This window comes from Trachemys scripta, chromosome 2, assembly GCF_013100865.1.
Source record: "Trachemys scripta elegans isolate TJP31775 chromosome 2, CAS_Tse_1.0, whole genome shotgun sequence".
NCBI classification, from domain to species: Eukaryota; Metazoa; Chordata; order Testudines; family Emydidae; genus Trachemys; species Trachemys scripta.
In genome coordinates, this window is record NC_048299.1 from 162366771 (window position 1) to 162392579 (window position 25809).

Here is a 25809-nt window from a genome sequence, read left to right on the forward strand (position 1 = left end):
CTAATGGTTGCTGCAGTATTAACATCTCATGGAAGGGAGTCTGTCACTTGCTTGTTCGGTTTGAAATTCTTTTTTTAGAGCTTTCTGCTCTTGGGCTTCAAATACATTGTGTAATATGGGACTTGTCCTCCAAAAATAAATCCACATAAAAATCTAATGGTGTGGTTCTTTTTTTTCCCAAGCCGGTGTGGCTAGGATTAAACCCACATGGACTACTATAGTTAAACATTCAAGTTTAAGGTGTTATGCTATCTAAACTACAGTTTCAGTTTTTATTTGGTGGCATAATGTTAAAGTTAAATATATTCTTTTACCACAAAGCATGTTATAAATATAAATTACATTACACATGCATACAAGGAACAGCCTCAATTGCTGCTGGAATGTGACAGCTGGCTTAACTGCACAAAGCAACATTTGTGGGCTGGAAATGAATAACAATATTTGTCCAGTTGATATTCTACGGGGAATTTAGGTAGGTAGAATAACTACCCAAATGTCACTTGTTGTAGTGCCCATGCTAACACACCTATTTTGAAAAATAACTGTGATCCCATGTTGAGTCTTAGATGTAAGATCATACCTGTAAAGGCACCCTGTGCCCCTTCCTCAACAATGCCATGCATGGTCATTGACTCAAAACCACTGAATTGTCAGTGCCACTTTTGCCACAACCTGGATTTTATTTGAAGATCTCCTGTTCAAGTGCTAACTAGACCTTACCCTGTTCAGCTTAGATGTTGTCTTCACAACTGTAAGTGGCATGGCTGCAGCTGATATAAATTCTGGAAGAATGTGACTGAAGTAAACTGTCTTACTCTCCCTCCATTTTTCAAAATATTGCTATTTAATATTCAATAATTTGCATTTAAAAAGAAACTAATCTGTCTCTAAAATCAACATCTGTTTTAGCCTTTAAATAAAAATTGCCTGGGGTGGGGAATTGTTGAATTTGACACCGCAGCACGCTTATAGGTTTTCTATTGGTAGGAAACTAGAATTTCTCCCAATTGGCTTTTGTGGCCATGGGTTGATTGCTGAAACTATTCATTCCCAAATGAGGCCAACCATTTCTTAGTGTGACAGTTGACAATTTTTTATGAAGTCAGTAAAACTTTCAAATGAATATTCAGAAGTAGAATTCTTTTTAATTATATCTAGGCTTGGTTTTTAGGGTAAAAACTGAAAATAGTATGGTATATACATGTACGCTTGTCTTTTTAGACGGACAAAATGTGTGAATTTATGCATGAAATATACCTCTGGCTTAAGTGCGTAACTCCATTGAGGAGTTGTCAAAGATAAATTTGGTCCTGTAACTTGTATTCCCTTGAGACACTGAATGACTAATAGCCCGAAGTCAGTGGGTGTATTTCAATTGACTTCCATGGCCCTAGGATCAGATCTATGGTCAGGGTTGACAGTTTTTGGGGGAAAAACGAGTTTAGGACATGGTGATGGGAAATACTAGCTTAAACCCAGTTTACACTGGGAAAACTGGGAAAAAATAATTGCATTCATGTCCAACAAATTCAGCAAGCACATAGTGAATCTTTTCAAACTTTGGGTACATCCATTCAGAACTGAGAAACAGGCTCCGTCTATCCCAGTGGTCCCCAAACTTTTTAACTTTATTCCTCGCACCCTCCTGCCCCTGAGCTGGAGCTGGCAGCGGGGCTGCAGCTTTAGGAGGAGGAACACGGACAGGGGTAAGGGGGACGAGGCTGGGGAGTAGAGCTAGGTGGTGCTCCCTCCTCACCCTCCCCTTATGGGGTGTGCCCCACAGTTCAGGGAGCTCTGGTTTATCCACTACATCAAAGTTGGTCTTCTGCTACAGAATATTGCATGATCAAGTGGACCTGGACTCTGCATACTTCTGACTGCTCAGTGCTTCAAGCCTACACATCTCCTGAATTATTGTTGTTTTCATATAATCGAATGTTTTGGCTTTTGTAATACTGAGAACTGAAATGAGTCATGACTTGATATTTTCTCAAGGAAGTTATACATACCAAAATGTATCCAGACATTCCAAGGCTCAGCATTATTACAGATTAGTATTATGCCCACTGCAGTTCTACTTTTTATTTGTGTAACCCTAAATCTATGAATCTATGGCCTTATGTAACTGCAGTTTGGACACTTAACTAATACTAAGTGTAATAGGGTGTGCATTAACAACACAGTTTTTAAACTAGAAGATGCCTTAAACTGGGGCTAATTTAGTCTTTCCTGGGGCAATAAAAACCATGATTTTACTTGGCAAAAAACATCTCTGGTAAATACCATGCTATCCCTGCCCATAGTTCTCAACCAAAAAAAAATTAAAATAATCCCCACCCCAACAGCCATCTTCCCACTACAGATTCCCAAAATTCTCATTTACTTAGCTGCCCTTCCTAGAGTTGTAGGGTCAAAATGTCTTTTAAAATGTATTTATTTTGGGAATGTCTTTTAGACACCAGCCACTAATAACAGATTTCTTTCCTGTAACACAAGTATTGTTTTAAAAACTTCCTTGAGCATAAAAAACCTTTTTCCACTGAGTAAGAGTGGAATGGAATAGAGTTGTTGCAGGATAATAATTTGTATTTCATCAAAGATCTGAGAGATCCGTGCTGTAACAGCACAGAGTTTTTGAGTCAGATTATGCTTTGCCTCTAAACAAAGAGGCATCCTGCTTTCCCCAGTCTATTCATGCACAACTCACGTTATTGAGGAGTTAAATATTTTCTCCTCCCTCTGCATGTGTCTGGTGGACCAGTAGAGTAGAGTCAGTCCCCAAACAAAGATATTAAGAAGTAAAGATGACCTCTTGTTGTAGTCTCCTGTAGCTGTAGTAGGCGCTCTGTGCATGAGGGTAGGGAATGGGGTCATGTCTTCGCCCCCAACCCCCATTCTGTTTCCAGGCTTATATTGCATAGAATTAATTTAGCTCCTTTAACCCACTCCTCTCTCTGCAAGCATTCAAATGGTTGTCAACTTTATTTTAAAATGATTGGATGGATCCCACAAGGTGCTGAGTAGATATCTGCAGCTCTTTTCAGGATCAGACCCTAAAGTGTTAGATGCTAATTTGCATAAAATATCAAACATAATTGATGCTTTTAAAAGCACTGATGCTTTTATATTATGTAATCTGAACACAGACTGGTTTTATCTGTTTACATCCCACATAGGAATCTGCTTCTGACCCAAAGGGAATGAGATGGTAAGCAAGAACTAAAATAAATGGGGGCTCATTCTCTTTCTAATGGGTAGTCTAGTCAAAGGAGAATTGTTGAAAACGCATTAGAAAATAGGCAGCACTAGAACAAAATTCGTAATTCTAATCTCTACAACTTCAGTTAATCAAAACAATACCAATCCTGTTTCCTTATTTTAGTGAGGAAAAGCTACACGTTTGTACTTAAGTTGTTTAAACAGCTTCTGGATGCTCAGTTCAGCACATCTTTTTTGCTTTAAGATAAAGTAGAAAAATTGAAATCTCTTACGAATTATGACTTGATTTTTATGTGGACCACAGTCTAACTTGAAATTTAATGAGAACCTCACATAGTTTTAATATTTGAAGGTTAATTAGGTCAGTGAGGCAGTCTCCTAACTAGAAATGTATATAGTGATATTGTTTCTTTGACAAGTAAACACTTCTTTTGGTCTCTTTCCTACCCTGACCCCTACAGAAGCTCTCATAAAGCAAATTATAATCCGATAGAAAAGAGGAAGCAATATGTTTACAGTATTATGGTTGTGATTCAAAACCCTGTAAATGTGAATTAAAAGTGGATTTTTAACTTTTGCACAACTTATCTGTTAGCAGCATGATTGGTCATTGTAGAGCTGGCTACTTATTGTTGTAGCATGCATAGTGACTACATTGGTTCAAATAAACAGTGATTTAGCCTTGTCCACGATACTCTCTGCTGTACAGTACTCAGTGCAATAAGAGGTCCAGCAATGTACAGTACAATCAAAATCCCTATTCATCGGTCATAGCCTTTTGTGATAAGTAAGGACTTGAATCTTGTGATATTTGTGAAACTGGATTATATCGAGTGCGGCTTCCATGTTTTTGTGTTCTGTACTGGCTGGGGGTTGATATGATGCTGAAGCTGCCTTTCTGGATCAGGCCCCTTCTCTTTACCTGCTGCCGAAGCCTGGGATGGCTCACATTTGTAATACTGTACATCAAAGAGGTGTAACCCCAGTATGTAATGCTCTATCATAATCTGAGCAGTTTCAGATTAAAGGTGAAGGTGGCTGCAATCTGGGCTCTTGGCAAGATGCCACTGTTCATTTTAGCTGGTGGAACAACTTGCCTTATAAGCATATATATTTCAATTGTTTTGAGACAAGTGTGTGTGTGTGTGGTGTGTTTTTTTTTTTTTTTTTTTTTTTTTTTTTTAAATCTTCCACAGTGATAATGATGGATCAGTTGCAGGCTTCCTCATCTCACAACTTTGCTAAACTTGTTAGTAAGATGTTTGTCCTCAATGAAGCCTTTGGGAGTTAAATATCAGAGCTTGGAGCACGTACCTTGGGTTTTTCCTCTCTTTTAAGCATGCTTACCGATATGCTTAGGCCTTTTGTTCTGCAAGGTGATGTGCATAACAGTAGCCCTAAATTGTAATCTGACAGGGAGGATTTGTTCTAAAAGAACTAACATCAGATGCTGGAAGTCTTCAGTTGAAGGCCAGAATCCTGAACAGTTGGCAGTGAAGAAAACTGTGAGGTTTGTCTACATAGACACGCTAGCTTGGCATATCTATGTCTGTAAACTGTGGCAGCTCAAACCATGATTTAAAGCACACGGATGAAAAGAACAAAGTTTAGAGTACTGACAAAGCATCACACTTGGTGTCTGAGAGAAGTGTATGAAAGCAGTTGCAAAATCAAACTTTTTGTGGTACACCTTTGTGTTACTTTACTAGTCATTGCTCGTTCAAAATTTAAAGCCCTAAAACTCTCCAAAAATACTTGATCTTAAAAACATCATGTAAAGTAGGTATGAAAGAAATAGATATGAGGCTGGTGTTGCCACAGCAGGGGAGTTAATGATGTCTGGATTGGCAGCAAAAATATTTCCATGTTTTTAATGTGTTTTAAAATTGAACTTAAATTTGAATGTCCTTGGTTCTTAATAATCATCTGATCTAATACTACAGTCTCAACCTTCACTGCAGTTTAACAAAGGTTTTTTTTTTCCTTGCTAACGTATGTGAATAAATTCTGTTCATGAGGAGGATTTTCTTTGCTGTGAATAGATACCTAACATTGCACGTTTGGACTATTATTTGGTGGTTAGAAAGCTGCCTTTTGGTTTGGTGTAGGTAGTGAGGTATAGAGGACAAGACGGTAAAGCATAGGCCTGGTCTATGCTACACAGGCCAACATAAGGAGGCTTACATCAGTGGGAACAAGGCTGTAGTGTTTACATAATTAGGTCGATGTAAGTGCTCCACAGGGTGGATAAAAATCAGTCTAAAGTTTTTTTTTTTTTTTTCCCTCAAAGCATATCTAAAGAGTTTTAATTAAGATACATTATAGTTCAAAGAAATCTCTTCATGGAATAGGGATTATAAACTCTAATTCTGTAGTATGAGACCATATATTCGTGTAATGTTTAAGAAAAGCTTTGTAAATGAGTTCCAATAGTTAATGGATTAGGGACTCAATCTTATGGGGTTCTAGAGGCTTCTGTATAGATTATTTAGGTTAATCTTTTTATCTACCCAATGGGCCTCAATGCTCAGTCCAGAAGAAGCATCAGAGATGCTTAGATTTGCAGTTCTCAGACTGTGGATTTGTCTCTCCAGAGGTAACATGCTTGTTAACAGCAAAAATGTTTTTAAATACATAATATATAGAGGTGAGAAATAACAGACCTCAACTCTATTGTCCTTCTGCAAATTTGTGTACACAGTCAATCCCTTATCTCTCTCTAAAAGTGTAAAATTTCAAAGAGTTCAATGAATAGAAAATTGTTGAGGGAGGACTAGATCTGGACAAGGAGAAGAAGTCTGGAGATAAATGTGAGAAGCGAGGGACATATGCTTGTTTTGTCAAAATATTATATGTTTGCTGTTGAAGAAAAAAATCCAGAATACTTAACGTTGTTGTTGGTTAAATAAAACAATTTAAATGTCTGTCTGGTGATTTTCTCCTTCTAGAAAATCAAGAAAATCCTTCAAATATTAATGATTAACCTGTTGAATTGGAGATAGTTCACCTCCTAATGACTTCATAAATATCTGCTTCATTTACCTTTGGTAAATGAAATAACCAAACAATCATTCATTTTCTGATATAGTAAAACTAATCTGAAAAGTTTTTCAAAATAAATCACTGTTTAAAAATGTATAGTGTACCTTCTAAAAATGAAACCCACATCTATCTCTGAGTTGTGAATAATATGTATTAAGGTTATAATAACCAACAAGAATGGACTTTTATGTAGAAAACCATGATTAAATAGAGTCTTCCTGACTAGTGATTTAAATAAAGTCCACTCTGGTGCTCCACTACACTGACATAACTCCACCTCCACAAGAAGCTTAGGGCTTATGTCAGTGTAGTTTGGGTGACACAGGCCTTGGCTACACTGCAGGGGAAATTCCATCTAGGCTACGCAATTGGAGTTACGTGAATAGCATAACTCAAAACCATGTAGCTTAGATCTATTTAGCGTGGGGTCCACACTCCACAATGTTGACGGGAGATGCTCTCCCATAGACTCCCCCTTCTCTTTTCGATCAGTGGAGTACAGGAGTTGATGGGAGAGCGATCTGTGATCGATTTAGCGGGTCTTTGCTAGACCTGCTAAATTGACCACCAGTGTATTGGTTGGCACTGGTAGATCCCCCGGTAGACAAGCCCAGGAGTCTGGGTCTGTGTAGAAACTGCATTACTTACATCAGCTGTTGGCTGTCTTGTCAATTTCACAGCAGGAACTGTGGGCAGCTAGAGCCCAGCTTGCCCCTCCCCCCACACTTGGAGAGCTGGACGGCTCCTAGTGGGATACCCGCTCCTGGGAAGTGGGGGTGAGAAGCCTGGACGACTTCTGGCTCCCCTCAGGGAAAGTTATCTGTCTTGTCAATTTCATGGCTCCTGTGAAATTAACAAGGCTGCCTGGCTCCTGGTGGGGGAAGAGGAGTGCTGAGAAGCAGGGGCAGTTGGACCCTGTTCCCTGGGGGTGACAAGCCCCAGGTGGCTTCTCCTGGTGGGGAACAGGGAGGCAAGAAGCCCTGGGCAGCTTCCCCACCACTCCTGGCAAGGAACAGGGAGGCGAGAAGACCAGAGACTCAGCTCCCCACGCTGCTCCTCTTAGGTTGGTGGAATTGCTTCTGGTGAAGATGCACACCACTGACCCAAGGAGGGGAGTGTGGATATGTACCACCTCAGTAATTACTGAGATGGCAGTAAGTCGACCTAATATAGGTTGACTTAAGTTTCTAGTGTAGACATACCCATAGTTTCTAACCTGGAGCTGTCTCTCTGATTCATGAGGGGCGGTGCTGCTGAGTTAAGTCATGTCAACATGACTTGAGTCTTGTCAGTCACTGCAACTGAAAGCTTGTTGTGTGTGTGTTTTGTTTTGTTTTTTGTTTCCCTTCCATTGATAACTGAATATTCAGAACTGTATGCTGTTCATGGAAAAAATTTAATTCACTATGGGAGAATTGTGAATACATTCGCACTGAAAATCAGTAAAAGTTTCTATAGCTTGGAGAGAAATCATTTCATTCAGGAACATGCAATGTCCACTGTATGGAGGTCTGACACACACCTCCTTTAGATAATCTGAAGTGCTAGTCTTGCAGTTTTTGGAAATGTTCCTTCAGGGTTTTCAAACCCTGTACATGGACTTAAAAGTTTGCAACAGAGTACGCTCCCCTGTTGGGTAAGGGTCGCATCTGATCAGGGCTCTAGCTAAGGCATCCTATTGTCCCCTGTTCAGCAGCAGGGCTTTGGCAACTCCAGCTAGCAGTTTCCATCTGAACCTCACTTTGAACCTTACTGACATGGTTGTGACATGACCTTAATTTAGATCAACAAAGTGGATGTGAGTGAATAACATACAAACTTTGGTGCAAGAAATGCAACTGTTACAGAGTCAGTTAGAAATTGATAGTTAACTTCCACATCTCTTGTGGGTGGAGGTCATGACTTTTTTTTTTTTTTTTTTTAAATCCTCCTCCTTAAAACTGTTGTCCACTTATTCTTTGTAGTTGAAAATTAAAAGCTGTGATTTAAATGTAGGATTGAAATTAATGAATCCAGCAGTTCCAGATGAGCTGAACCTTCTGGTATAAGCAAAGCACTAAATGAGGTTTTGTCAGCTGAAAGTTTTTGCTGGTATAGGGTGCAGGCTACTGAATATTGAATGGGCAGCTTTGGATTGAATAGGAGGGACAAAATAATTTGATTTTTAATTTGACCAGATGTATGAATAACTGGATGTTTGGGAAAACCTTGAAATATCTTGGCTTGTCACTTTCTCCTCAGGTTTTTGCTCTCCAGTGGCACTGGAGATATTGGGGGCACTCAGTGACAACTTGTGCTCAAGCTGGTGGACCAGAGTGTTGGTAGAGGTCATCATTGTCTCCTTGAAGGAAAGCACATTGCCGTGTTCCTTTAAGTAAACTAGTGTATGGCCACAGCACAGGAAACCGTTGCTTGATGCTTGTGATCTGGCCATTTACCGCTGTCTCCGTTTTTTGGTTAAGGTGATGGAAAAGGTTGTGGTGAGGCAATTTTCACAGTAGCCTGGTTTTGTTTCAGATTTCATTGATCTTTGTCAATATGGCTACAAATCAGGTATGGAATGGAAGTCACTTTGTTTGCATTGGTGGATTACCTCTTCCTGGTGATAGACAAAGATCAATACCCTTGCTGATATTGGGTCTGAAGATAACATTTATCATGAGGTGACCTGACTTGTGATCCAGATTTGCAGACTTAGCAGGGGTTAGAAAAGCCCATAGTGTTTGAAAAGGGGTAGAGAATTGTGAGATCATTAAATTCTTGCTAAGGAAGTTGGAGTTTTCATTTTTTAAATTACATGGCTTGCTGGTTAGGGGCTAGTAGGAAGGAGCAGTTGAAGTTATAATAGATTCTGATTATTCACACTTTGATCTATATTAAGGGTGCCTACAATTTGAGTGCCTGCAATATCCCCTTCTTACTGTGCGCATATCCAAATTAATAATGTATTTCAGGGGAGGGGATTGAAGATACATTTTGACTTTGCTATTGTATCCTGTCTGGGAATGTGGTGGGAGTTTCCCTGTGTACATAGAGGAGTGGAGTTAAAAAATGGGACAATAAAGAAGCATGTACAGCTTGAAAACTCACTTGTAAAGGCTCTCTCCTGGCAGGTAAAGAGTGACTAAGAGTGCAGTTAACTCTTCCCTAAAGCATTTACAGGAATGTGATAATGACATCACCTCCAGAAAAAGGGAGAATGTCAGGAGAAGTCACTGGGTCTGCTTGTTCAGCACAGCCACTTGGAAAAGGCTTTCTTTCGTATGCTGCCTAATTATATTATAAAATAAAAGGCTGAATCCATTAAATAGCCAAGCCTTTGTGAAGCTCCTGAATTCCTTTAATTTAGCGGCTACACAGACGCTGAATTCAGAGCATTCATAGGCCTGTACTATCTCCCTGACTAGTTGCCAGGTCTATTCATGTTGTTCTGAGTGCAGGAAGTTCTCACATTCATTCAGGAATGGGGGGAAATGGAGGGCTTTTTTTAAAGCAAGGGAAATGGTTATAAGGAAAATTCTTTAGTGATTCCATGGGACCAATTTACCAACTGTTAATCTGTGAGTAAATAATGGGAACAGTTTATACATTTGGCAGCTTTTGAGAATGACCTAGGAATCACGAAAGTTCAGTCCACAGCCCCAAGACAGCTAAACACTTTGTTTGATTCCTTAGTATTTGTCTTGACTAAGGTAGGAAGGTTTTGTTCTTTTTAAAAAGAAAGAATGCGTTAGCTAATGTCTACACTAGATTTTAGAATATAAGGAAAGATGTACATCGACGTGCTAGCTGACTAAAGTTCAGCTCAGTCCGCTAATATGTGCCAAAATACAACTTGCTGCATCTACACAGGACTTTTAGAAGGAGCTATCTAGCATCTGAACACTTTCTTATACTAGTCAGCACAAATGCCCTGGTAATACTTTTTATTTCCCCAAGAAGGAGTTAGCAGAGAATTAGTCCACTATCTCTAGGGTGGGATGTATGCTGCAGTAGCCAGTTTGGGCTTTTTGAGGGCAGCTAGGGAATATCTGGGGGGAAGAGGAGCAGAAAAGAGAAACAAAACAGAGGAAAGAAATGAATAAAAGAATTAGACATTAAACACAAATGTCATAAACCTAAAAGCTTGTTTTACTTCTCTGGAATCATCCCACACTTCTAATCTATGGCGTACATAATTGTTACAACTAGAAACCATGTTGGTAGGCACAATTTACATCTAGAATATATAATGGATGGGAAGATGGCTGTAGAATGTCTTTGGTAATGGGAGCATGGTAAATATGCAGCTCATGGAGTATTTAACTGGTTAAATATGGCAGATGGTTCCTGAAAGCGGCAGTAGTATGTAACAATACCCCCTTTACCTTCCCAAGCAGAGGAAGCAGGATGGTGTCTTCAAGCCTGCAAATTTGGTGTTCTGGGGATAAACCTTTCATGGTGATAGATTCTCTCCACTATCAGTCTCCATTGCATAATCGAGTGAGGGGAGGAGCTGCTGTGGGCTAATGAAGGAACAATATTGTGTTGTAGGTTTCTGCTCTTTTCATTGGTACTGGTAATGGACAATATTGAATGTGTTCATTGTTATAAGCATGAAGTGTGAGTATGCATTTAAAGTGATGAAAATTGTAGAGTGGATGGGACAAGTTGTGTTTTAACATGTTCTGGCCGGTCAAAGTGAACTATGGGTGAAGCCTAAGATTTCACCTTCCCATTGTGTTAAAATACAGCTTGCCCTGTCTCATGGGGGTATTAAAATGTGGTAGCCAACACATTTTCTATGTTTAAAAAAAATCTTAGTTGAGACCCCTTACACTGGGGTGATCACTGGCCTTACGGTATCTCATCTTGATTTTTGGCATAAACAGGCAGGATATACTGACTTAAACGAAGCTTAATAGTGATCTAAACCTACAAGCTTATCCTCTCTCTCTCTCCCCCTTCTCCCCCCACAACCCCTCTGAGTATTCTGTTACTTTCTACATACAGTCTTTCTAAGGCTATGTCTACACTGCACACCTTCCAACAGCATGGCCGTGCTGTTGTAAGGTCAGCAGTGTAGCTGCTGTTAGTTGGCAGGAGACGCTCTCCTGGTGACAAAGTGCTGTCCACACCAGCGCTTTTTGTCAAAACTTTTGTTTTTCAGGGGGTGTGTTTTGTCTCTCAGGGTTGGGGGTGGTGGAACGTTTTAACAATGAAAGTGCAGACTAGACAAAGCCTAAAGAAAGAGGTTCCACGCAGTTTGATACAGTTCTGTTTGTCTACTTTAACTGCTTCCTCTCTTTAAACATTAGCTCATTTCTGATACTGAGATTTTAACTTCACTCCTCCACTGTCCATCAAATACAGAAGTGGCAATCCTGCTATTACAGTAGTTGGTGGGTAGTAGAGGAGTTAAGTTAAAATTCCAGTCTTGGAAATGAGTTAGTTTAAAGCTCCATTGAGTCTGGAAAACCCTTTGTATCTTCTAGAGAGGATTTTGTATAGATTGTCATGGATGGAATACTCTTTAATGTGCCAGAGGAGTTCCCAGAATTGTGGTCTGCTAAGAACATTACTTATGTACTGATTATGGGACACACTAACATGCATATAACTATGTGAAAGTAATGCCAAATGTCTGGCTTGCACCCACCAAAAATAAGGAAATGAAGAGTGTAAAATTACTGTCATTGGATCGCCTCTTCACACTTGCAAAACTGTTTTTGATTTGGAGCTGTGAGCACTGCTTTCTGTTTTATATTAAAGAAGATCATAGTTCTGAACTTCTGTGGTGCTAGGGCAGCTTTTTCTTTAAAATAAGACTAATTTACTGTTTTGTAGTCTCTAGTAGTACTAACTTATTTGCTTTATACATAGGAAAGCAAAAGTTGTATTTTGTTTTTTAAAAGCAGTTTGCAGTGTTTAAAAAAAAGCTAATAGCCCTACTTTGAGAAATCATTTGCATAGTAAGGCTAAAAATGTAGCTAGAGAGACTCTTATCCTTTACTAAGTTGAAGATCTCTTTTGGGAAGGTTTTCAATAAAAACAAAAGCCAACAGCATCAGCTGTTCCACACAACCCTACTGGAGTATCTAGGGAGGAGGGGGAATTTGTAGATTCAGGGAGAGATGACAAGCTAAATAAAATGCCGTTGCCAGGCAGCCCAAGAGATGAGACTTGGCATCACTTGAAAAAGAATAGATTGGGGGCTGGTGTTAGAGTGGGGTGAAGGGAATACAGAAAAGGGAGAACTTGAACAGTATTCCTAACACACTTGCTCCTGCCTCCAAAATACAAAACAGAGGAAAATGATTGTAGATTAATATTGATGGAAAAATAGCCAATCATCCAGGAGGCCTGACCAATGACTGATGAGACTGTAGCAGTGGATCACACTTGAAAATATAGTTCTATTCCTTTAGTTTTTAAAATTATCTTAATGCTGTAACTCAAATAGCAGTCAGGAGGATAGTGTGCCCACTTTGGGTGGTGGTGGAGTGTCAAATCACGTGAAATCTTCTTTCCATCAGACATCTTCTTGGATATAAAGGTGCTTTAGGGACTCTTCCCTCATGATTGCAATGTGAAGCTTTCTTTTTAATTTTATTTTAGTATCCTGTCCTGCAATACAAATGAGTCTAGCCTTTAACACAGGGCCCTGCAATATGCCTATTTCTAGGTGTGATACTTGTAGAGGTGATGGAATATTGTCTCAGTATGATCCTTTTGTTTCTTTCGTCGTAATACAGGATGAAAGTTTTAATATACCTTCCTAATTAGATACCTGCTGAATGCCTGAAGGAGTTGCTCTGTGTATCAGATTATATATTTCCTAGGTTATAAATGAAAGCCACCCCCTGCTATTAGTACAGAGCTTGCTACAATGTAATGTGCCCAACTCCATTAGATTAAACTTGATAGTATGCATTTTTATTTGTAAACTGCTTATAACAGTGCGCTTTACCGAGTTGCTCTAAAACATATTGTAATAACATATGGATGCAAGATTGTTTTGTAAACATTTCTGGTAATGTACACACTTCAGAAGATGGAATTAGACTGTGGAATTCCCTCGGGTTCTGGATAACGCTCTCTCATTCCCATAATAAGAAAAGGCTAATGACTGCTCCTGCAACTTTCCATTACCTTGCTTATATTGTTAAAAGATAGCCTGGTTAGACTTGAACAGTGAGTCAGAAGATGGCATTTCTATTTCTAACTGCCACTGACTTTGTGGCTGTAGGCAAATTTCTTAATTTCTTTGCCTCAGTTTCCCCATCTGTTAAAATTATTTCAACTTCGAACTTTTTTCTTGAAAGGTGCTTTGATAGCCTCAGTTTAAACTTGAAGATCTTGAAAGTACAGTCTTGTCATTATTATAGTAAATAAATGCATGCAGTATTTTTGTTGTATAAAGGGCTTGTCAAAACCGTTTTTGCATTGATTTAACTAGATCAGTACAAATTTTTTTAGTAAAGTTGGTGTTTTTACCGGTATAACTATATCTACAAAAAGGGATTTTCACTGACTTAACTAAACTTCCACTGATCTCATTAAATCAGTGCAAAAACCGCATGTAGTCAAGCCCTGATGCTTGAGCTGTGTTTATTTTGTGGCTGCTCTCCAGTGTACAAAATCTTTAATCTTTGCATATTGAACTACTCTTGTAAAATTTGAAACTACTGTGAAGGGCATTATGACAGATGGTTTTCATGGCAATATTTGAGATATGGCTCCCTTACCTCATCCTACCCCCCAACTACTGAGGATTGTGAGGAATGCTGTTCTTGTGAACTTCTAGTTTTCTTCCAGGAATAAGCATTTTATAACTTCAGAATCAGGAGTCTAATGAACAGGAAAAGTGCTTTTCTCCCTAGCTCCTGTCCTCTCTCTCTACATTTTAATTGTTAATTTAGGAGACCCAAACAGTGCTAAACCCTTAGTAGTGTTTTCCCCAAGATGCTCATTGTCTATTTGTAACAGTCTAGAAGACTGTAATAAAAAGTGAGGTGATAGAAATGTTTCCTTTGTATGTCCATGTCCGTGAAAAAAGGAAATGTAACACTACCAGTGTGAGAGAACAGCTGCAACTGCAAATAGGGAGGGTATAGAGTGGGACTAGCAGGTTGTTTGATAACAGCATAGCAGACTATGGTTGGTTTGCATGGTCGGATAGTCTATGAAGACCGCTTACAAGCTCTGGATTTTGATGGTTGCAGTAACATTACTTCGTTGCCCAAATGCAAGTTTTTCGCTTAATTGGCACATGTTTGCCTATACCCAGTTTGGGAGTGTAGGGGTGATAATAAGGGTGCCATATGGAAATCAGGCCATTCAAAGTTAAATTTCTGAAGGCTCCTCAGAGGGCAGCAAACACTTAAGCTTTATAGTTGTTCACCAACTGCTCAGAGTTTACAACTTGTGTTACTCTGTCGCCCAGTCTCCTTTTTACACTTTGGGTAAATCTACACTGCCCATGTTAGTGTGGCCATGGCAGCGCTGTGATGTGGGCAGTGTAGTCACACTTTATCACTGGGGGAGAGCTCTGCAATGTAAAAAAACACAAAACAAAACCCCACCGCGAATGAAGGGTGGTAGCTTTATCGTTGGGGGCATGGCTCTCAGCAATAAAGCGCTGTCTATACTGGCGCTTTTCAGCACTAAAACTTTAGTCGTTCAGAAATGGCAGTGTAGAGACAGCCTTGATCTCCCCCAGCTGTCATTATAGTCTTTGGTGTTTCGTTTCATGCATAGTGCTTGTAGAAATTGTGCATCACTGGTTTTGTGGCCCTACAGGGTCTTGAAAGATTTTCCCAGGATCTGCTGCGCTGCACATAGTATATTTAGCAGATTCTGGTGCTTGCTGTTTCCTCACTGTGTGTATTTTCCTACATATCATCCTAATGAGATGTGTGACACTGAAATCTGCTGGGACTCCCTCTCCAACAGCAGCTTCCAATTTTCATAGTACTAGTAGCATCACCTACCTGTTTTCTGGGAACTCCTCACACCAATTTGTGACTGGACACAACACCACCCTGCCACCTGGATAGGAGTGTAAGCAGCCAAGTGATCTTACCTATGTTTTAACTGCGTATGTAGAGCATGATTTTCTGACACAAATATTGTCACAAATCTTGACCATCCCAGACATCTTTGTCTGAATTTCATAGCTTCTGCTGTTTTCGGTGCTCTAACTTTGAAGAGTAAATTTAATCTAAAACTTCAGCAGTGACAGTTCCTCTCAAATTAATTTTAATAAAGCCAACAGGGGATGAAGGTTTTCTGCACGGAATCAGCTAGTGGTAGGATACAAGAGGTGCTAATGACCACTGCTTCTGAGTTTCACTTTAGTTGGGAATTACACTATTCCAATGAGAGATGATTATTTTTATCTTTGGTAGAGGCCGTATCTAGGCCCTTAAACATTTTTTAATGTCAGTTTTCTTAGTAGAAAAAAATTCCCCAATCTGAATTTGTTTTAGTGTCCTAATTTTTAGTAGAAGTTCAACGTCTGCTGCAGCATCCTAGACTATAAAATGGAAAGAAAATGAACTACCAACTTGTAAATAAAAATTCTGATTGTAAATTTTAAGGTAAACTGACTTAAAAAAATTTAATCCTCCCTGAACTTAATCATACAGCTATTGTAAGACAAATAACAATACTCATGTATGTACTTACAACAGTAGATGTGCATTTAGATTTAAAGGAAGACGTTTTTCCATATTTCCATGGATTCAAACTCTGTGGCAACCTACTAGTGAGACTGCTGAAACAGTGCTCTTTTTAATGCAGGTTATTACAGTAGAGTAAAGTTTGACACTTGCTGGGATTTGCTTGACACCCCCATCTCCACCCCCCAACCAAACAGGCTTTATAGAGAAGATGATTGATCCTAACTGAGCAGACAGCTTCACTAATGTCCACTGGGGACAGATCAGGGGAGAATATAGTATCCTTCTAAACCAAATATAACATCCTTTCTTTTTTTCCCCAAACCAAACCACTTCTTATATCAATATTGTCACTTCAGCAATATAGTTACTATATTACCAGCAGGAAGCACAGAAAGGCCCATTTTAATTAAAAACAAAACCAGAAGATTGTCTTATTTTCAAATACAACTTGTATTTTATATGGTAAGAAATACATCTCACCATTTGAATTTACTCTCCCCGCCCACCCTTCCAGCACAATGTTCAGAATCTCTTAACCGCTACTGCTGGTGGGTCTGGAGAGTCTGCCAATATTGTTTGCTTAGTGTCCAGGAAACCAGGCTCCTAGTACCACGGGCTTCATAATGTTGGCCCAAGCTGTATAAGAATGAATGTGGGATTTCTCTTTGAAAAGATATGGCCTTAAATTCTAATAGACCGTATGTCATTGTTTTCTATATTTAATGTATGTTCCTGCTGGGACATACTAAGGCGGGTAAAGGATTTTGTTCTTTTTGGTTTAGTTAATTCATTTAGGTGTAGGTGTCTGCTAAAAACAAGGGTACAAGCCTGGGGCTGCTTACTTCACTGTGCCATGATCTCTCTCCACCCAAACGTGTGGTCTGACTGAAGAAAATTAGTCTTCTGGTATCTTCCATCTATTCAGGTAATAGGAATAATAGTTAATAGGGGGTGAGGTAAAGTCTTACGTAACCTACCTGGCTATATTTCCATGTATGGGAATGTGTTAAAATGTGTCATATTGGTGATTCTTGGGGTGTTGTAACAGGGATTTATGATCTGTTGGTGCTGTTAGCTCTTCTGTAAATAGAAACTATATTTTTCCACCCTCTGATTCTTCTTTGTGGACTGGTGGGATGTATCCTTGCAACAGGGCCGGCTCCAGGGTTTTTGCCGCCCCAAGCGGCAGGAAAAAAAATAATTAAAAAAAAAAAAAGCGCTGCGATTGGCAGCACTTGGGCGGCAGCTCCACCGTGCTGCTTTCTTCTTCGGCGGCACTTCAGCGGCAGGTTCTTCCCTCTAAGAGGGACCCGCCGCTGAAGAGCTGGACGTGCCGCCCCTTCCCCTTGGCCGCCCCAAGCACCTGCTTGCTGTGCTGGTGTCTGGAGCCGGCCCTGCCTTGCAAGCGGCTGGCAGCAGCACCGCATTTGGGACCAGAACTTTGGGCCGAGGAATCTTCTTTCTTCTCTCCCGGCCTTCAGTTGCAGTGGTAGTCTTGCTTCGCAGTCTTCAAGGAGAAACTAGTCATGGAGTCGAGGAAATGCCAAAAGGGGCAAGAATCGTTCCTTATGTCAAGATTGCTGCAGCCACTCTTGGGTATTTACATGTGCTCATAACTAGCCACCAGGGGATGCATATTTCTTCCTTGCAGAGTTCCTTCATTAGAGATTAGCACTTAAGCCCTGAAGACTTGAGGCCAATAATGCACAGTATTAAACAACACTCTGAAAATGTAAAGTACTAAACGTGTATAAGGATGGAAATGTTAAGTTAGTAGCTATTCCTGTTGATGTAAATTAAGACATCTGGGGCAGGAACCACATCTTCATTCTTTCTGTATAGTACCTAGCACACAGGACTGCGAAGGAATAAATAAAACTAGATTAAGAGCATCAGGACTAATATTTCCTTACTGAATGCTTAACCACACAAAAGTTCATGTTGCCTACACCACTTCTGACTGTGTCTTCTTGTGCATATGCATTTCTCCTTATAATTATATGGTCACACATAATATCTGCAGAGCTCCTGCTACCTTTAGCATAGTGATTGAAGTGGTGTGACATTTATTTTGAAATACCTTCTGAAAACAAGTGAAGGAGGCTGCACACATTAAAAATATGTGCTAAAAGGAACTCCGGCAATTACAATAATTTCTAATTTAAATCTCTTTAAAAAAAGAGTACATTTTAAAATAACTCATCTACTTTCATACAGTGCACCCCTTCTTTCACTGTGCAAATTTTGCTCTGCTGCATAAGTATGGTTTCTGTTTTCGGGTTTATTTTTTAGCCATTTGAGTTTTATGTGGATGTCCAAAATGTGTCTTTGGGGACTTTCTCTTTGTATATACTGTAATGAATAATCTTCGTAATATTCCCTAAGGTGCTTTAACATAATACTGTTTCAAACAGCACTACGTTCAAGTGCACTATGGAACCTTTAGTGCGCATCAGCAGGGTCTGCATGGACCAATTAATGCACGACAGGTTGGTGCGCTTTAGAAATCGCACTTCTGTAGTCTGCATTTCTGTTCCATGTAGACAAGTCCTTAAATACAAGGAACATTTCCAGCGTTTTACTGGCATTTATTGGATAAACACAAACTTTTTTTATTCTGGTCGTTTTATTGGTGTTTGTCAATCAAAACCTATAGTCAGAAGTTCTGTCTCTGTCTGTCTGTCTGATCTGTGTACATTTACACTGGGAACTACTCTGAATTTAGACTAAGTGCAAACAGAACTTTGCCACATTAGGCAAGGATCCTCAATCCTGCTTCATTTACTGTTCACCCTTCTTTTTTGTGTTGGCTGCATGCTGAATAAGCTGGGGTCATGTGATCATGCAATTAAAAACTATTGTATGGGTCATAAGGAGGCATTGTTAAGATTGCATAAGCAATCCTAACAACTTCTGCATGAGGTTTTTTTTCCTAATAGAGAAATGAAAATTGTAAAATACACCCCCCCCTTTACATGTATGTCTATTATGCATTTAGATATATAAAAATCTCTATCTGAAACTAGTAAAAGGAAATCTGGATAAAGGAAGGCTTTGTTTCCCATTCTCCCTCAGTGAGGCTGTTTTTAGTTTTTTAAAACCATCTGTCTATGGGATTTGGAGGTTGAGAGCAAGAATTCGGTACAAGAAGACATTTGTGTGTGATTCACATGATGAAATTATTTAGTAATCTCCAGCAGGGTTTTGTTAATGTACCAGGCCATGTGAGATAAATTAAATGTAAAGAATAAAAGAGAATGACCCACAAAAATCTTGTTACAACAGGTAATGTACAGTGGTGAGATCTACCATCTAAGCAGTACTGTGGTAGTCAGGCTTCTCTTCTCTACCTCTGAAGAAGACCTAGGGTAACGTTCATCTTGATTTAGGCCAAAATTAAGTTCTATGTTACCACAGATAACATAAAAAGATGTTTAGTATTAAAATGACAGACATAGTGCCTAGGGAAAAGAAAATCCTGCCACCTGGAGTGGTTCTAACAATGTATTAAATGTTTCTTTCCCAACTCGATAGAAATTAGTGGCTTTTAAAAGGGCCAACACTTGTCTCCTACATTAATGTATTTGTAATCTCTGCACTCTAGAAGAATACAGCTCAGACATAGACCATCTTGTCTCTTAAGTGACATGATCAACAAGTGGTGGCAGTTCCTTAGTTGTATCAAAACATGCATATTTCCATTCTGAAGATAATACAGATGACTACAGTCCTTTTGTTAAGTATTTTGGGCAGCAGTATAGCGTGGGCTAAGGTGACAAGAATATTTCCTGTAGGGTCTCACTTAAGTGTTCCTTCCTAAACCACATACTTTCTTGACTTGAGCCCCTGTCCATAGAAGTTTACATGCTATACTCTGGAAAATAAGAGCCTTGCATACCTAGTTGGTGCTTCCTAGCTCTATAAGTAACAGTTAGATGTGGTTTAGTAGTGAGGAGGAAAAAAAAGCTTAGAGGACTATACCTGTGAACAAATCTAAAATGAAAAAAGTTGGGTGATGACTAAAAATAGAAACTGAGGGATAAGGTGCCCAAACAATAAAGTTGGATCATTAAATCGCTTATTTAATGATATCCACAGCTTAAATATTACAAAGGTTGCTTCCAGGATGAAAGGAAAGACTTAGTTCATCACTTGTACCAACATCACTATCTTATATGGGGATCCATTGGCTGGAAGTTGTGGTAATCATGTAAGACAGATAATCAGGGCTCAGTAGGCACAGACAGTATCCAGGGTTCAGCAGCAGTAACTCAGAAACAGTGGAAAATGTAGGATGTGGCAGAGGATGGGAGGGAAGCTGACAACTAGGAGCTCCTTGCTTGCATGTGGTATCAGGGTGGATTTGATTTTTTAAATCGCTAGTCAGGAAGCCTCGATTTTAATCATGGTTTTCTACATAAAAGTGCATTCTGGTTGGTTGTAATAACCTTAGTACATACATATTATTCACAACCCAGATGTAGGTTTCATTTTTAGAAGGTGCACACTATATACATTTTTAAACAATGATTTATTTTGAAAACTTTTCAGATTAGTTTTACAGCTATTTCATTTACCAAAGGTAATTGAAGCAGATATTTATGAAGTCACTGGGAGGTGAACTATCTCCAATTCAACATTAATATTTGGAGGATTTTCTTGCCGTGTTGTATTAGGAGGAGAACATCACCAGACAGATATTTAAATTGTTTTGTTTAACTAAAATAACAACGTTATGTATTCTGGATTTTTTTTTCTTCAGCAGCAAACATAATATTATAACAAAACAAGCATATGTCCCTCGCTTCTCACATTTATCTCCAGACTTCTTCTCCTTGTCCAGATCTAGTCCGCCCCCAACAATCTTTTATTCATTGAACTTCTTTTTGAAATTTTGCACTTTTAGAGAGATGTAAGGGATTGACTCTGTGTACACAAATTTGCAGAGGGACAATTGAGTTGAGGTCTGTTATTTCTCCTCTCTCTATATATATATATTTAACATTTTTGTTAACAAGCATGTTACCTCTGGGGAGACACATCCACAGTTTGAGAACTGCAAAACTAAGCGTCTCTGATGGTATCTTCTAGACTGAGTACTGAATCCCATTGGGTAGATAGAAAGATTAACCTAAATAGTCTATACAGAAGCCGGTGGAACCCCCTAAGATTGGGTCCCTAATCCATGAACTATTGAAACTCATTTACAAAACTTTTCTTAACAATTACATGAATATATTGTCTCATACTATAGAATTAGAATTTATAATCCCTATTCCATGATGAGATATCTGAGCTATAATGTATCTTAATTAAAACTATCTTTTAGATTGCTTTTTGAGGAAAAAACCTTTTTATCAAAAAAAATCTGGTTTAGATGGAAAAAAAAAATCATTGACTTTTATCCACCCAGTGTGGTATGGCAGATGGCTTCTCCACTATACAAGTGGCTGTAACCTTCAGAGTTTCTGAAGAGTGCATTATTCTTTTCAATCTATATGGCAGCTGCTTTGGGAGGGATGATGATCCTGTCTCTTCTGCTTTTTATCACAGAAATTTCTCCCCCTGGGGATGGCACATGGTGGCTGCTCTCAAAAAGATCTGTTCAGTCTACCAGTTAGTACATACTTGGCCAGGCATATTTCAGCTCTCTGGTCCTCTGATAGAGGTGAAGGCCACTTTGCTGCTGAATACCTTAAGGGCCCTAGAAAGCTCCATATTTGAGTAGGGCTATATTGTTGGTGAAACATGCATATTCTAGCGTCTAGCAACTAGAATACTTTCTGTTTGTTCACTAAGATAAGCTGATAGTTATGTCCACTTCAAACAGGTCTTTGATCTAGGATTGGGTAATAGCATCCTTCTCCAGCTTATCTAATGACAAGGTCTGGGTTTCACTCCCTCTAACTCCTTTGGAACTTAAGGTTTATTTTGCTTACAGATTTAACATATAGGTACTCTTGTAATTAGCCAATATGCAAAAAGTACAAATAGAAGGTTGTTGCTAAACGAGACAGTATATTTATGTATCTTCTTAAGCAGTGGTTTTATTAATGTGCAAATGAGAAGCACCCACTGAGAATTCCCTTGTGGAATGGAAAGTGTGGCTCTTAAATTGTGAACACTTAATCAGATTAAAAATAGACTTACACCAGTCTGAATTTGACAGGTATATCCTGCTGGGAAGCTAGGCATTCCTCTCCTGTCAATGACTGACAGGCCTGGTTCCGACTCCAACCTGCAAGCAAGTTGAAGTATCCATTGTCCTAGATTTGTGGACCTTGTTACTCAAAACTTTCAGATAAGCACAGGAATCTTTCTATCAACTGCTTGTTTTCAGAATGCATTCTGGGTGTGTTTTGAATGAGAGGGGAGTGAAGTTGAGGTCTTACAATCTTAGCTTCTGATCTGTTTTGTAAACAGAGGAGCTGTGTGTGTGGCCATAACTAAGAGAATTAATTATACTGTAAATTTCCATCAGGATTCTTCTCTGTGCAGAGCACTCAGGGCAGTGTGAAAGTTAAATACATTCTCTTACATTTATGCAGTAACTGATCGTTTAAGTCTCGTCGTGCTGGACAAATTGGTCTGGGTGTAAATATTCACAAAGATGCTGGGCACAATAGAGAACTATGGTACTGTAGACTCTAGATATAATCTCTGTATCCATGGAATGGGTTTATTCTAACTTGGGTTTTGGAAGTAGATTTTAATTAAGAGCTCTAGCCAGGTAGCAACTGCTAAATATGAGATACTTTCTGCTTTGATATTCTGAGTTCTAAAATCCATCTTAAACTATAATAGGAATATATATTCAAATTCCAGTGCGGTGAATCTGAATCTTGGAAGTCAAACCTTGCATCTAAGAAATTATCTTTTGGATGATTTCTGATGCACTTTAGAAACTTTTTATGGAAAGCAAGTAAGCATCAGATGTGGTTGTAAAATGTTTCTGCTCAACTTCCAGCTACTGTAGCAGATTAATACATCCTTCTACTACTGATATAGTCAGTTTCCCCTCTGTTAAGCTTTTTGTTTGCTTTAATGGCAGGAAGTAATCAGAGTGACTAATTCCACATTTTATTTGTTAACCCATGGAGTAGTGTGCGGGTTTTATGTAGCATTCTTAAGATAATCATAGTTCCTGAGAAAAAGCTGGAGGAAGGATAGAGCAACTTTCAAAATGGTATCTTAACCAATAAACATTACTGAAGCAAAGCTCTTAACCCCAGCTTCTTCTACATCAGTCACGCACGTGTTTAACCTTTTTTTTTTACGTACAGTTGATAGCGCACTTGGCATGTAGCTAAGGTGTGGCATGACAACAGTAGGAAATGGAGGGCATAGGTCGCTCCCTGACATTGGTGAAAAAATGCTGCTTATTTTGGAAAAAGTAACACTTTTTCACAGTTGTAACCGAGAAATTTGATCTTTTCAAGTCTAAGTGCTGTCTTCTCAGCCAGGTGAAATCTTCTCACCATACTGCTTATTCCCTGAGACAATCAGTTTGTATAGAGGAAGAAATGAGAACTTTTTAGGTTCTGTTGCAGGGTGAATTGATTTAAATCTAAGCAATTTAAATCAGCAATCAGGAAACCTTGTTTTAAATACTAAATTTTAATTGCACTTCGCATTTGTGCTTTTTAGTTCTTTTCCTAAAGAGAGACTGAGTTGAACTTGTTGGTAACCATTAAAATATGTTTGTGTGCAACTAAATATAGCATTAACACTAAATTAGGTGCTCTTTGCTAACCAGGAGGATACACTCAACCTATACACATTTATTAAAACAATTATATAGCTTAATTTATTCATATGCTTTTTTATTATCTTCAGAAAATGATGATTGATGCATTTCTTCTTTAGTAGATTTATTTTTTACTTTTGGCTTGCATCAAGCTCTATTTAAATGGAAATTCAAATTCAATTAATGCACAAAAACAGCATTTTAAATCTTTTAAAAATAAAACCATCTTAAATATGTTGGATACACTGAATTTTTTTCTTATAAGTTTATCAAAACTTGTTTTGCATTTAAAATCAGTTTATTAAAGGAAGTATTATCTGTAGTTAGTAAATTGAACTGATTTGTTTCTGGTCACCAGATCCTTCAAGATTTTAGAATGAGTAGATCTCATCCTGTCTGAGCTGGTTTTCCTGAACTTAACTTTGAATAAACTAGTCATTGCAGTGAACTAGTTGAAGAAATTGATATGAAGAAAATATTCTCTCTGCACCTGCAAAAGAGGCTACTGCTATCAAAAGCCGGTTTGGCACTTCAGCAAACTCTGGTTTCAGTTGCTTAGCCAGTGACTTCCACCAGTTTGATGGACTGACATTATTTAAAACTTGACAACAAACATATACTGCTTAATATTTTCTTTTAATTTAAATGAGTGTAATAGATTATAGTAAATTTAGGACTAAACATACAGGTCCTAATTTCAAATTTTGAATAGGTTTATTTTTTAAAAAGCCTGCATTTAACTTAAATTTAAAATCCAAGTTTTGATTTAAAAAAAAAAAAAGAAAAGAAAAATGGACTTTATCCACTGCTAGCTGTTGAATTTTGGTTTTGTAACTTATTTCCAGTATTCCTAGAGACTTTAATAGATGTCCCTTCAGTTTCATATAAACAATTTTTTCCATAACTGTTACCATGCCTTTGTCCTATTTCTACAGTTTTTTTCTATGCTTGGCTTATCCTTGATGTATGTCTAGGTTTCTGATAGATTTCCAAGTAAATGGATTTGATGGCATGGACAGATACCATACCATTGACTTGTTATCCTTCATTAAAGCACAGCAGAGCTATTTGATTTGACTAGGTTTAACTGATGCTGCTCTGTTCTAATTTAGCGTAGTAATTGAGAAGGGATGAAAAGATACTAGGCAACACACGCTGAAAAAGATGTATGGCATTAAATTACCTTAAGCTCACTTCCAACTTCAAGAATACAAGATTTATACTTTTAAAGATTCTGCTTAACTTTCCCCTTGTTTTTGTTTTAATTTGTATTTAGTTAAGTGTTGCAAAAACATTGAGATTAACTCTCCTTGCTCAAAATATCCTTAATTCACCTTCTTTCATACAAGCAGAAGAGTGCTTCTTTCCTGTCATGTTTGAGTGGTTTTCCCTCCCCCCCCCCCCCTTTCTTTTTTTCTCTTTTTTTTTTTTTTTAAGAAAGCTGGATGTTCCAGACTCTTATCCAACTTTATAGAACGTGTTCTTGCAAGTGCCATTCAGAAATGTAGGAAATAGTGTGCAGCAGGAAAGCAGGAGGGAAAAATAGAAAGCTATTTATATGGTGACACAATTTGTTCATTCTTAACATGAATGGGGTACTTCTAGTCTATGTAGCAAAACTGATGAAATTCCAAATGGCAGTTTTATTTTCAGAGAGACTCATTGGGCATTTAGACTGAGGCTTATGATGATAGTCAAACACACTCTCTCTCTAAAATATATATATATATATAATCGCTTTTCATAGTATCTTGTTTTCCAGTTCTGTACCTGACGTCCTCTAAGATTAGTGAAATAATGTGATTTTTCCTTTTCCTGCAGCATTATGAAAATAGTGGTTGAGCAGCTTTAGTTAAGGAAACTGGGAAGGCTTTCAAATTTCATCTTAGTCCTCTTAATACATAAAGTAAAGGCTTTTCCCTAACTAGGGGCCCATGGTCTCACTCCTTCCTGGGACTGAGATTGGGCTTTGGTCTACCTGTTGGCATTGGATGACCTTTTTCATATTCTTTGCAAGCTAATAGCTCCATAATGATCTACTGTATAGAGCTACTCAGCAACAGGTTGTATTCTTTTTTTGAGTGCCTGCTCACGTCCACAGGAGCGGCTCCAGGGTTTTTGGCGCCTTAGGCA

General features: G+C 38.6%; 1 protein-coding gene across 1 annotated transcript in view; it reads left to right on the top strand.

Annotated features, from left to right (window-relative positions):
• Window positions 1-25809, top strand: part of PHLPP1 (PH domain and leucine rich repeat protein phosphatase 1) — a 218789-nt gene that overhangs the window by 11696 nt on the left and 181284 nt on the right. The window lies entirely within an intron of this gene.